Here is an 11,278-nt window from a genome sequence, read left to right on the forward strand (position 1 = left end):
CTCTCCTAGGACTTGGTATTCCACTGGTCATCACAAAGAAAACCCAAAGGACTCAAGTTCAACTTAGCCCAATACAACAGTTCAGGTTTTATAAATCTTTCAATGAATACTTTAATCCTGAAGTATCAAAAATTCAAATTCCTCCTATATCAACTGAAAATCTGTTTGTCCAGCTAGCCCAAAGTATTGCTAACAATTTAGGAATTACTTAATGTTATGTATGTGGAGGTACTAATATGGGACATCAGTGGCCCTGGGAAGCCAGAGAATTGATGCGACAAGACAATTTTACCTTGCCTGAATTTGTTACAAAATTCAATGCAAATCCAAGTGTTTGGCTATTAAGGAACCCCATCATTGGAAAATACTGTATTGCCTGTTGGGGAAAGTCCTTTCAGAACCAGGTAGGGGAAACAACTTGCCTAGGTCAACAATATTTTGAAGAATCTGAGAACAGAACACAATGGAGAAGCTTTATAGACAATTCCTCTGTGTCACTTTAATCCCTTTTTGCAGTTCCCAACACTAAATCAATCATGGTACCAATTAGATGCTCCAACTGTTTGGAGAGCATCTGCAGGGTTATATTGGATCTGTGGAACAAAGGCTTATCAATTACTAACCGATAAATGGACAGGGGCATGTATATTAGGAACAATAAGGCCATTCTTTTTGCTACTCCCCCTGCAGTAAGGGGAAGATCTAAGCTATCTGGTCTATGATGAAGGTAGAAAAAGAGTCAAAAGAAATGTGTTTACAAAAATAAGTACTGAGGAAAAAATAAAATACTAACATTAAAAAGGACATTGAAATAGGGGGCTGGAAAGATAATGAATGGCCACCTGAAAGAATTGTCAAATACTACGGACTGGCCACCTGGGCACAAGAAGAGTCACGGGGATACTGTACTCCTATTTATATGTCAAACCACATCATAAGGTTGCAAGCGGTTCTGGAAATTATAGTCAATGAAACAGCCCGAGCCTTAGACTTGCTAGCCATACAGGCGACCCAGATGAGAGATGCCATTTATCAGAACAGGTTAGTACTGAATTATCTTTTAGCTTCAGAAGGGGGTTTGTGGAAAACGTAATTTAACAAATTGCTGCTTACAAATTGATAACAATGGAAAAGCTGTCGTGGAAATCACTGCCAGGATGCAGAAGTTAGCTCATGTTCCGGTCCAGACATGGTCTGGTTGGAACCCGAGTTCACTCTTTGGAGGATGGTTTTCATGGTTTGGAGGCTTTAAAACTTTAATAATAGGCTTTGTGGCCATAATAGCTGGATGCCTACTGCTTCCCTGTCCCTTGCCACTTCTAATCGGAAACATCCAATCCACCATAGACTCAATGGTAGACAGACATACCACCACCCGAATAACGGCTCTGCAAAAGTACCAACCGGTATCCCAAGATGAGTATGTACCCCCTCAAGAAAAAATAGCTCACTGTGGTGCTCTTTATTAATCTACATTTGTGTAGAGCACCAAAAGGGGGAAATGAAGAAGGAATTAAGGAAATCAACTATAACCTAATAGTAGTAGTAATAGAAATTTTAAAATCCTTTTAAAGTTACTGCAAAATGTGACCCCCCGCTTACACTCAGGCTAAAAGGGAATATTAACAGCCTGTCTTCTCTCTGTGGACGGTGGACCTTATCTATACTCCCCAACTCCACATTCCTCAAAGTTTATTACAGGCCCAGTGAGTTCCTGCACGACTGCAGGGTCACAAGACTGGTAAGTTTAGGCTGCAAGACATGTCTTTCTCAAAATGTAACAAATGTTGTAATGCTGCCTTTGTTTCTTGCTTCTCTAACTCGCTTCCCACCTCACGTAGTTCCCACCTTAAGATATTTAAAAGTAGGAAAAGCCCTTTGTTTGGGGCTCAGACTAGCTGAGCCAGTGATCACCTTAATTTAATAAACTTTCCTGAACCTTTTTGGTCTCTCCAGTCTTTGATTATCCCACAACAGACCCAGGGCTTACATACCACCGGGAAAGGGCCTGCGTGATTCAGAAGGGATGTATATGACAATTGAAGTATGATAACATCAAGGTGGTTTTGACGTACAGGCAGGTTTTGACGTACAGGACTAATGACAAGTAAGTGTCCTCATACAAGGAACAATAGATAAACTAGAAATCTTAGAAGCCTTCCTGGAAAAGGATTAATCAGAAGACAACATGGCAGATTAACATCTAAAAATGAAGTTGCTTCAGCCTCCACAAGTCATAAGAGAGACTCTTTAGATCAAAAGGGGAAATGTATACTGGTTTCTATTTTCTCTTGTATAGTCTCTTTCAAGTTCTTGGTAGAATAGCTCCTTTAGTAAGGAATAATGATGGCTGCTAAGCAGCAGCCATCCGTCCACCTATCCAATAACATTTCACAAATATTTGCTGTCCCACCATAAACTAGGAATTAGTCTCAGCAGCAAGGATGCAGCAGCAGATAAGACAGACATTGCCCCTGCCTTCCTTAAGCTTCCTCCTCAAAGGAAAAGTAGACAATAAGGACCTACAACAGGGTCACATCTTCTATTCATCTAAACTTCTCTGTCTTTTTCTTCTTCTTAAATGGGAGACGAAAAGTTTCAGAAGCTGGCTTGCGAAGCCACTTTGCCTCCCACCCTCCATCACAGCCATTAACCAAGACTAGAATGTAGGAGGGGAAGCGGGTAAAATGAAAGTGCTAAAAGGAGAGGGTTGGGTGCCACTGATGTGGAGGAGGCAGAGTCTTCAAAGAGAAAGGGAAGGATGGCATTCCGCATACAGACAGGAGCAGAGGAGTTTTTCTCAAGTGTAGACCCTCCATCCCAACCCCATGACCCAGCACCTGTGAACATTTCTAGACACTCGGGTGCCTGAGACTGTGAGGCCTTGAGTGGAGCTGGGGCCACGCAGGGAAAACCTTATTCCTAATCAAAGGTCTTAGAAGACACCTATCAGAAATTTCCTCAGAAACCAGATCCCAGTGGACCAGGCCACTGTCATTTGTCATTTAACGAATTTCAGTCATTGGATGGCAGTTGCGATGCATGCTTTCTGAGGCCAGCCCTACATGGAAGGGTTTGTGCGGTTAACATCAGGTTTCCCAGTGCCTCTGTTCTACGGCAGTCTTCTGAATCCAGGCTTGTATCTCCTCCAACTGAAGTTTTTGGTGCTTATAAGGTAGCTTCTGCTTTGAAAGAAGAAACATGCAGCACATTTTATGTTCCCTTTTCACCTCTTCCTGCTCCTTAGCTTGCAACCTTCTCAGCATTGTTATTCACTTCCCTGCTAATGTTGCCCACTTCGCATTGACTTTGGTATTTAAATGGGGGATGATAATCTGGGTTTGAACTATTGATGTTCAATAGCTTCAATACCAATAGATCTCATTCTGAAGCAACCAAATTGTTCCAAGTTCCAGCTAAGAATAAAAGGAAAATATTTAAATTCAAGGTTTTATGATGAGAGCAGCAGAGAATGAAATTGAGGTTTCCACTGGGTCGCTGACTTTGTCAAACAAATGAGGGGAAATTAGGGGAAGTGGGATAAGCAAAACATATTTAAGAACTGAATTCTCCCCAAAACGTGAGCTTTGGTGCTCTGTTAAATTTCACAAACCAGACCAGTTCTGGCACTGTTCAATTAGCTCTAGTTGTGTAATAGAACCTGCATAAAAGCCAACACTGTCAACAAGGCCTCAAGGTAGATGAAAAGATAAAATTCAATTCTAATTTCCCATCAATCTGGAAGCAGAAGAATTTGTACAGAATTGTTTCAAATGAAGTGCTGTTTTGTTTGGGAATTAAGAAACTTTTAATTACTAGGGGATCTCCGCTCTGCCTCCTTTCAGGCATGAAATGCTGGCTTCATTCCCTGCCCTCCCCCAACCTCAGCCCCACTCCGCAGCAGGGAGAGTCCACCTTGACGGTGACAACGGGTATTTCCATCATCGTGTTGACTCTGGAGAGAACTTGCTTAAGCCCCTGTCTTGAACAGACTTGATTCTCTTCTTCCTTTCTTCTTGTGGCTTCCAGCAGACCAACCATTTATCTAATTAAGGAATCATTATTCATTATTTTTAGGTGTGATATGGAATTTTGGTTATTATTTTTATTTTATTTTTAGAGCTACCTATTGTAGTACTACAGAGGAAATGGCGTCATGTCTGGGATTTGCTTCAAAATAATACAAAGGCCTGGGAAAGGGGGTGACCATCCATGAGCTAATAATTGTTGAAATTGGGTGTCAGGTTTATTATACTCTACTTTTGTATATACTTAAAATTGTTCGTAACAAAGAAAAAAGATTTTTAAAGTTTATCTACATGATGTGGCCAGACACGGTGGCTCACACCTGTAATCTCAGCACTTTGGGAGGCGGAGGTGGGTGGATCATTTGAGGTGAGGAGTTCCAGACCAGCCTGGCCAACATGGTGCAACCCCGTCTGTACTAAAAAAATACAAAAATTAGCCAGGTGTGACTGTGTGCGCCTGTAATCCCAGCTACTCAGTGGGACTGAGGCAGGAAAATTGCTTGAGTCAAGGAGGTGGGGTTTGCAGTGAGCCGAGATCGTGCCACTGCGCTCCAGTTTGGGCAGCGATAAAGTGAGAGTCCATCTCAAAAAAATAAATAAATAAATAAATAAATAAATAAATAAATAAAGTTTACCTACAAGGCGCTGTCTTCCTTTTGGTAATTTTAATGCCATTTTAGTGTCAATAATAAGATCTAATAATTATAGGACACCATGTTACGTTTTTCCCATATATTGTCTTTGTTAATCCTCTTATGAAGTCTAGGAGATTGGTATTATTATTCATTTGATGTTACAGATGAAGAAACTGAGACATAGATAGAGAGGTGGAGAGAACTTGACCAGGGCTCATAGCGAGTAGTGGTAAAGTGAGGGCTGAAATCAGATCTGGTTAGCCTCAGGGCCTGGGGAGTATTATAAAACTCCTCTTGTGTTATTCTTCGCTTGTAATAGACATTCCATAAAGGGATAGAATGATGTCAAAGAACATTTGTCCATTGGCTTCTCGAATTGTTTATTCACTCAAACAAATGTTTATTGAGTATCTGTTATATGCCAGGCACTGTGTTAGACATCAGGGATGCAGAAATGAACAAGACTGCAGAGCCAGCCCTCAGGGAACCAACAGCATTTTCTTCAACCAGGTCTTGGTAGCAAAGGGCTAAGTGTTTCTTACTGTTTTTCAGAAAAGTGTTTAAAAACGGGTGTTCAGTATGACTTTGGTGCTGTCCATTGAAGGGAAGTCAGAGCAACTGTTGTTTCTGCTAGGCCCTTTCCTTCATCCTATGATTTGGTGGGCAGCTGAGCATCTTTTAAAAGTTTCATCATGAATGATAATCTGAACACCACCCTTCTCCCTCTCTGGAAAACTATAGAGCTGTAGAGCCAACGACAGGGAAACAACTTGTTCTTTCTTATTTGCTGGGACCTTAATAACTCCACCGAGTAATATCCATGTCCTTTAAGCAGTTCGGCATTCTGGAAATAGTTGGCATGCAAAAATTCAAAATGGTTTGTGAACCTGAATTCAGAAAAGAAAAAGAAACATTGTTGTTCAAACACAGGTGATAAGCACAGTGACTAATCTGAGTTTTTGGACTGTGATCGCTAATACATTATTTCAAATCTCCACTCATAGGACATAGGGCTTCATGAGGTTAACCTTTCCTGCTCTTCACTCTTATTTTTCTGGGTAAAAGATGCTATTGATTTTGCTTTGATTATTCTTTAAAAAAATTTTTTAAATTTATTTCTGAAAACCAAAACATGAAGGAGTGATAACATTTAAAAAATATTTATTTTTTTTTATTTCATATAGCTGTGCAATAGTGCAAGTGGTTTTTGGTTACATGGATGAATTGCACAGTGGTGAAGTCTGAGATATTATTGCACCTCTTACCCGGGTAATGTACATTGTACCCAATATGTAGCTTTGATTATTCTTCACCTAAGGTCACCTTGAAACCCCTACCAGATATCATCAATCATTATGCCCATGCACCAGTATGTTTCTATGTATTGTTTGATCCTGAAAAGATCTTCATGGCATAACCAGAATCCAAATGGTTTTCACCTCCTCCACTGTACCCATTTGGGTAACCTGCTATCATCATCTCTTGTGTGGACTGTGGCCACATCCTCCTTACTGGTCTGCCTGCCTCTGTCACTGTTCTCTGCATCAGGTGGAGTGTTCCTATTAAATGTCAGAATAGAACATTTTATTCAGAACCCTGTGATGCCTTCCCATCTTACTCAGATTGAAAGTCAACATTTTTACAGTCCCTTACTAAGCCTTATATAACCAGGCCCCGTTACCTCTAAATTTATTTCCTACTGCTCTCCTCCCAACCCATGTTAACTCCCTCCTGGGTGGTCTTTTTGCTGTTTCTCAAACATATCATGCGCACCCCACATTAGCAAGGTTCCCTCTGCTCCAATGCTCTTCCTGAGATGTCCAGGCTCACTCCCTCACCTCCTTCATATCTGTGCTCAAATATTACCTTATCAGTGAATTCTATGACACCCAAAATAGCAGCACTTCTCTCCACCAGCTGTCCCTGGCACCTTTATCTGTTTGTTTTCCAAAACATTTATCATCATTTGGCAGGCTACATTTTATTTTATTCTTGCTGTCTATCTCCCCAACTAGAATATAAGCTCCACGAGGTCAGGGATGTTATGTGTTTAGTTCACTGCTTTAACTCCAGCACTTAGGACAAGGCTGGGGACACAGTAAGCACTTATCACATGTCTAGTGAATCAATAAAAAGGAATGTGATTTTAGCAACTGCCATGAATTTACAAGAATTAAGCTAAAGGAAGTGGAAGGTGCTTTTCTGCTTTTTATAGTCTGAAGTAGGATTCCTGAGGGGAAGGGGCTGAGATTCTCTTTACTGTGAGGTTACTATGGTCACATACTCACGAGCTCAGACACTCATGGGCAACAATGACTTTTGCAAAATCATGCAATGTCGCAGTCAACTCATCAGCTGGATAAATTAATCTGAGTGACCTAGGAATTCTCTGCTTCTTAAGGATACATAGATTTCCCTGAGAAATCATCTGGGTGCTTTTGGAAGTTGGGGGCAGAAAATACAGGATAGTATTATTTGACAATTTTCTAATTCTAATTCTTCTATGGTAATTAGTGTGTTTAGATTTTTTTATCTCATCTAGATTCAGTTTCTACAAAGTATATTTTCTGTAGAAGACTACCCTTTTTATTCATGCCTTTAAATTTATTGGTACAGAGTTGTGCAAGTTATTTCTTTATGATTTATTTAATTCTCCTGTTTCTGTGACTTCCCTTTTATAATTTCCTGTTTTGAGTAATGATTTTCCCCTTCTTTTCTTATTTTTTTCTTAGTAAATTGGCTGGTTATTTATCTTCAAATTTCTCTTCAAGGAACTAAATTTTGTAGTTTTGTATTCTACTTAAAAAAAGTCATGTCTCATTTTTATCTCCTTTACCTTTAAAAATTCCTTTTGTTTTTCTTTTATTTAATTTGTTAGATATTTCAAAAAACAAAATCTCCTAAGTCAGATATTTGTTTTGTTTGTTTTATTCTTTATTTTATACCAACACAAATTTTTACACTAGGAATTTCTCTGAAATGTATAAGCTCCCTCATTGGCTCTAAAATGTGATGTTTTCTTTTTTCTTTTCTTTTTTTTTTTTTTTTTTTTAGCAATTCTGCAATTTAGATTTCTTTTTCTCACCCACGGGTTTTTAAGGAAAGAATGAAAAGCAAAAATTCCAAATGGAAGGGCTGTTTAATTTTAATTCTCATTGTTGCTTTTTCATGATATCCAGAGAAGAAGAAAAAAGATGCTTGACTTACGTAACCATGCTCAATTTGGAAATACCCTCTCTTTTTCCTTTGATTTCTGGGAGGTGGATTAGCATTTACTATTAGATTCACTATTTAATTTACTCTTTAAGAACAAAGATAAAGTGTAGCCAGACAACTGCTTAGAAGTATATCAGTCCAACAAGATGTACACGGAGCTCTAAACAAAATTTAAAAATCTTCATGAGCCTTAGAATAAGAAAAATACCTTTTACGTTTTAAAACAGTGACTTAATTTTTTTTTTTTACTGTAGCATGTGAGCAGCCACCATAACTAACTTATTTTGTATTTCTAGCTTCACCTAAGGCTATTTTTGGATGTGGCTGCTGGTTTGTCAAAGTTAAATAAAGTGTGACGCATATTGTTCAAAGGCAAGTGGAAGAGCTAATGTTTCTTTTTGAAATATAGGAAACTGGAGACATCAGGCAACAGTGGAAAAGCATGCACTTTGGAGAAAGGTGAAATCTGAATTCAATTCTCTCAAAACGTACTTCGAGCTTCATCCATTTGCATTGGGGTCCCCATCCTGGTACTTAAAGGCATGTAAGATGCCATTTCTCATGCCCCCCAAGTGCTCCCACACAAACCCAGAGTACTCACAAACTTCATTTGATTTCTGGGGTCTCTGGACTCCTTAACTGAATCCACTTAGACATCCCATATGCCTTAAAATAGGGGCTCCACCTCAGCCATGGGAAGGATTCTAACCTTCTTCCCCATCCATGTTCCCTGCTTAGCCCAAAAAGACCCTGGCAGAGGCTCCTGCCCAAGGGCCATGCTGGGCCTTGGGCTCCCCTCTAGGCCCTTAGCTGGCTCCTTGTCCTCTGAGCTGCACTTGTTCCAGCCTGAGGCATCCCTCCCTCCCACCCTTCATCCACAAGACCCCAGCCCTGCCTCCTCAATGTTTTATTTGCATTCTGAGTTCCTACTATATTGTATTCCCAAGACATATCTCTTCTAAATTTCTAAATTACAGCAAAACAACTTCTAAATTTCATGTGTGATGTGGTTTGGCTGTATCCCCATCCAAATCTTGTCTTGCATTGTAGCTTCCATAATCCCCATATATTGTGGGAGGGACCTGGCAGGAGGTAACTGAATCATGGGGGTGTTTTTTTCCCATGATGTTCTCATGTTAGTGAATAAGTCTTACAAGATCTGATGATTTTATAAAGGGCAGTTCCCCTGCACACACTCTCTTGCCTGCCACCATGTCAGATGTGGCTTTGCTTCTCCTCCTTCTGCCATGATTGTGAGGCCTACCCAGTCATGTGAACTGTGAATCCATTAAACTTCTTTTTATTTATAAATTACCCAGTCTTGGGTATGTCTTTATTAGAAGTGTGAGAAAGGACTAATACACCATGCCTCAGTTTCCTCACTTGAAAAAACGTATAATACTAGCCTTACCAGTTAGCTAGGAGTGTCGATAAGAGAAACTTTGCCAACCATCTGCCTATAGTAGAGGCTCATGCGCATTAGTTCTCCCTCCCATTTCTTTCCTCTTCCTGCCGGAGCATGTCCCCAGGCTACCCATAGCTGCTTTAATGTTTCCCAAACTTGCAAGCAGGAATCAAGGTGTGTGGAGAGAGAGGAGTCTCCATAGGTCCCAGGAGGGAGCCATACCTTATTCTCAGTCCTACAGAGGGGAAGTTAGAATAATGGGAAATGAGCAGTTCTACAGATGCAGTAACATAGGTAGAATTGTTGAGGTAAAGTCAATTCACTGAATTTGGCAAGCTGTTATAGCTGGTTTTTTGTTTTTGATTTTATCTAGCTTTTTGCAATCTGACTATAATCCTGTACATTTATCCATATATTTTATTGACTTTCAATCAGTTCTGGCTTGTAAGAATTTCTGCAGTTCTTCTGTAGAAGTTTTCAAAATTTCTGGAATCACAGAAAACAGACATGTTTCTCTCTAATACATAAAATAAATTATATTAATATTATAGGTTATATATAATAACACAAATAAATATATATAGAAATATATTTTTTATTTTTATAAGTACATATTTATTTGTAAACTGTAAAACCATAATAGAGGAGTAAAACTGACATGAATATAAGTGAAATGGAGGGGGTTGTGTAGACAGTATGTTTAGCTGACAAATATTTATTGAGCACTTGTCCTATGCCAGGCACTGTCTGAAGTTCTGGGAATACACAGGGATTAGACAAGTTCTTGTTCTCGTAGAGCTGATATCCTAGTGCCTGTGGCAGGGAGGCAGATAATAAACTGACACATCACTATTTTGTCAGGTGGTGCTAAGTGCCATGGAGAAACAGTAGGTGCAGAGAGGGAGAATAATGGGAAGATACCATTGCAGGTAGGGGGTGAGGAATAGCCTTGCTGGACAGGGCCATATGAACAGAGGTCTGAGTTGGGTGAGGCAGGATGCCACACAGACATCAGAGGAGGAAAATCTGAGCAGAGGGCACAGGAAAGCCCCAAGGCTGAGGCCAGATGAAGGAGCAGGAGGCGATGTGGCTGGAGAGGAGGGAGCAAGGGGCAGAGTGTTGGTGGTGAGGTCAGGGGCCCAGCGGCCTGATCCGGGGGACTTGAACATGATGGAAGGACTTTGGGTGCGTTCTGAGGAAGGGGAAGCCACTGGAAGGCATTAAGTAGAAAAAATTGGAAGTGAGAGTAATTATATGTGAAAGTTGTTAGAGTCACAATGGAGTGACGATGAGGCAGGACAGGTAGTCAAGGAAGTAAGTGCAGTTAACAAAATGAGCCCCAGCATTCGCATTGTAATCCAGCTCGTGCAAGCACAGCTATCTCCTGCAGGGAATATTTCCCATAGACAGCATTTGCACTTTGATTTTCCCTCTTCTCAAACTGACCCTGTTCTCATGATAATAGTAAAAAACACACCCCTAGGTGGAGATTTAAGATGCTAATGAGTTATGTGATGTGCGAACAAGCATGTACAGCTACTGCACGTGTGCACCCACAAGACCACCAAGGACATGCTTACTAGCAACACCTTTTCTCACCCTCTTATGAATAATCATGTAAGAGTCCCATAAAAGGATTTCTCCAGCAATAATCAGTGCTGTCCATTCAGTGGCTCATGCCTGTAGCCCCAGCACTTTGGGAGGCCGAGGTGGGTGGATCACCTGAGGTCAGGAGTTTGAGACCAACCTGGTCAACATGGTGAAACCTCGTTTCTACTAAAAATACAAAAAAAGTAGCCAGGTGTAATGGCACATGCCTGTAATCCCAGCTACTTGGGAGGCTGAAGCAGGAGAATTGCTTGAACCTGGGAGGTGGAGGTTGCAGTGAGTCATGATTGTGCCACTGCACTCCAGCCAACAGAGTAAGACTCTGTTTCCCCTTGGCCCCCTGCAAAAAAAATAATAATAATGATAAGAGGCAAGATCAATGGCCA

At 40.5% G+C, this 11,278-nt stretch overlaps 1 protein-coding gene across 3 annotated transcripts in view; it reads right to left on the bottom strand.

Annotated features, from left to right (window-relative positions):
- Nucleotides 1-4,898, bottom strand: part of IL22RA2 (interleukin 22 receptor subunit alpha 2) — a 29,936-nt gene extending 25,038 nt beyond the window's left edge. For all 3 annotated transcript variants that reach the window (XM_055265164.2, XM_055265154.2, XM_055265144.2), the window contains exon 1: nucleotides 4,668-4,898. The gene's annotated coding sequence lies outside the window, so the exon portion shown is untranslated. The remainder of the gene's footprint in view (nucleotides 1-4,667) is intronic.
- Between the last annotated feature and the right edge of the window lie 6,380 nt (nucleotides 4,899-11,278).

Source organism: Symphalangus syndactylus, chromosome 2 (assembly GCF_028878055.3).
Source record: "Symphalangus syndactylus isolate Jambi chromosome 2, NHGRI_mSymSyn1-v2.1_pri, whole genome shotgun sequence".
In the NCBI taxonomy this organism is placed as follows: Eukaryota; Metazoa; Chordata; class Mammalia; order Primates; family Hylobatidae; genus Symphalangus; species Symphalangus syndactylus.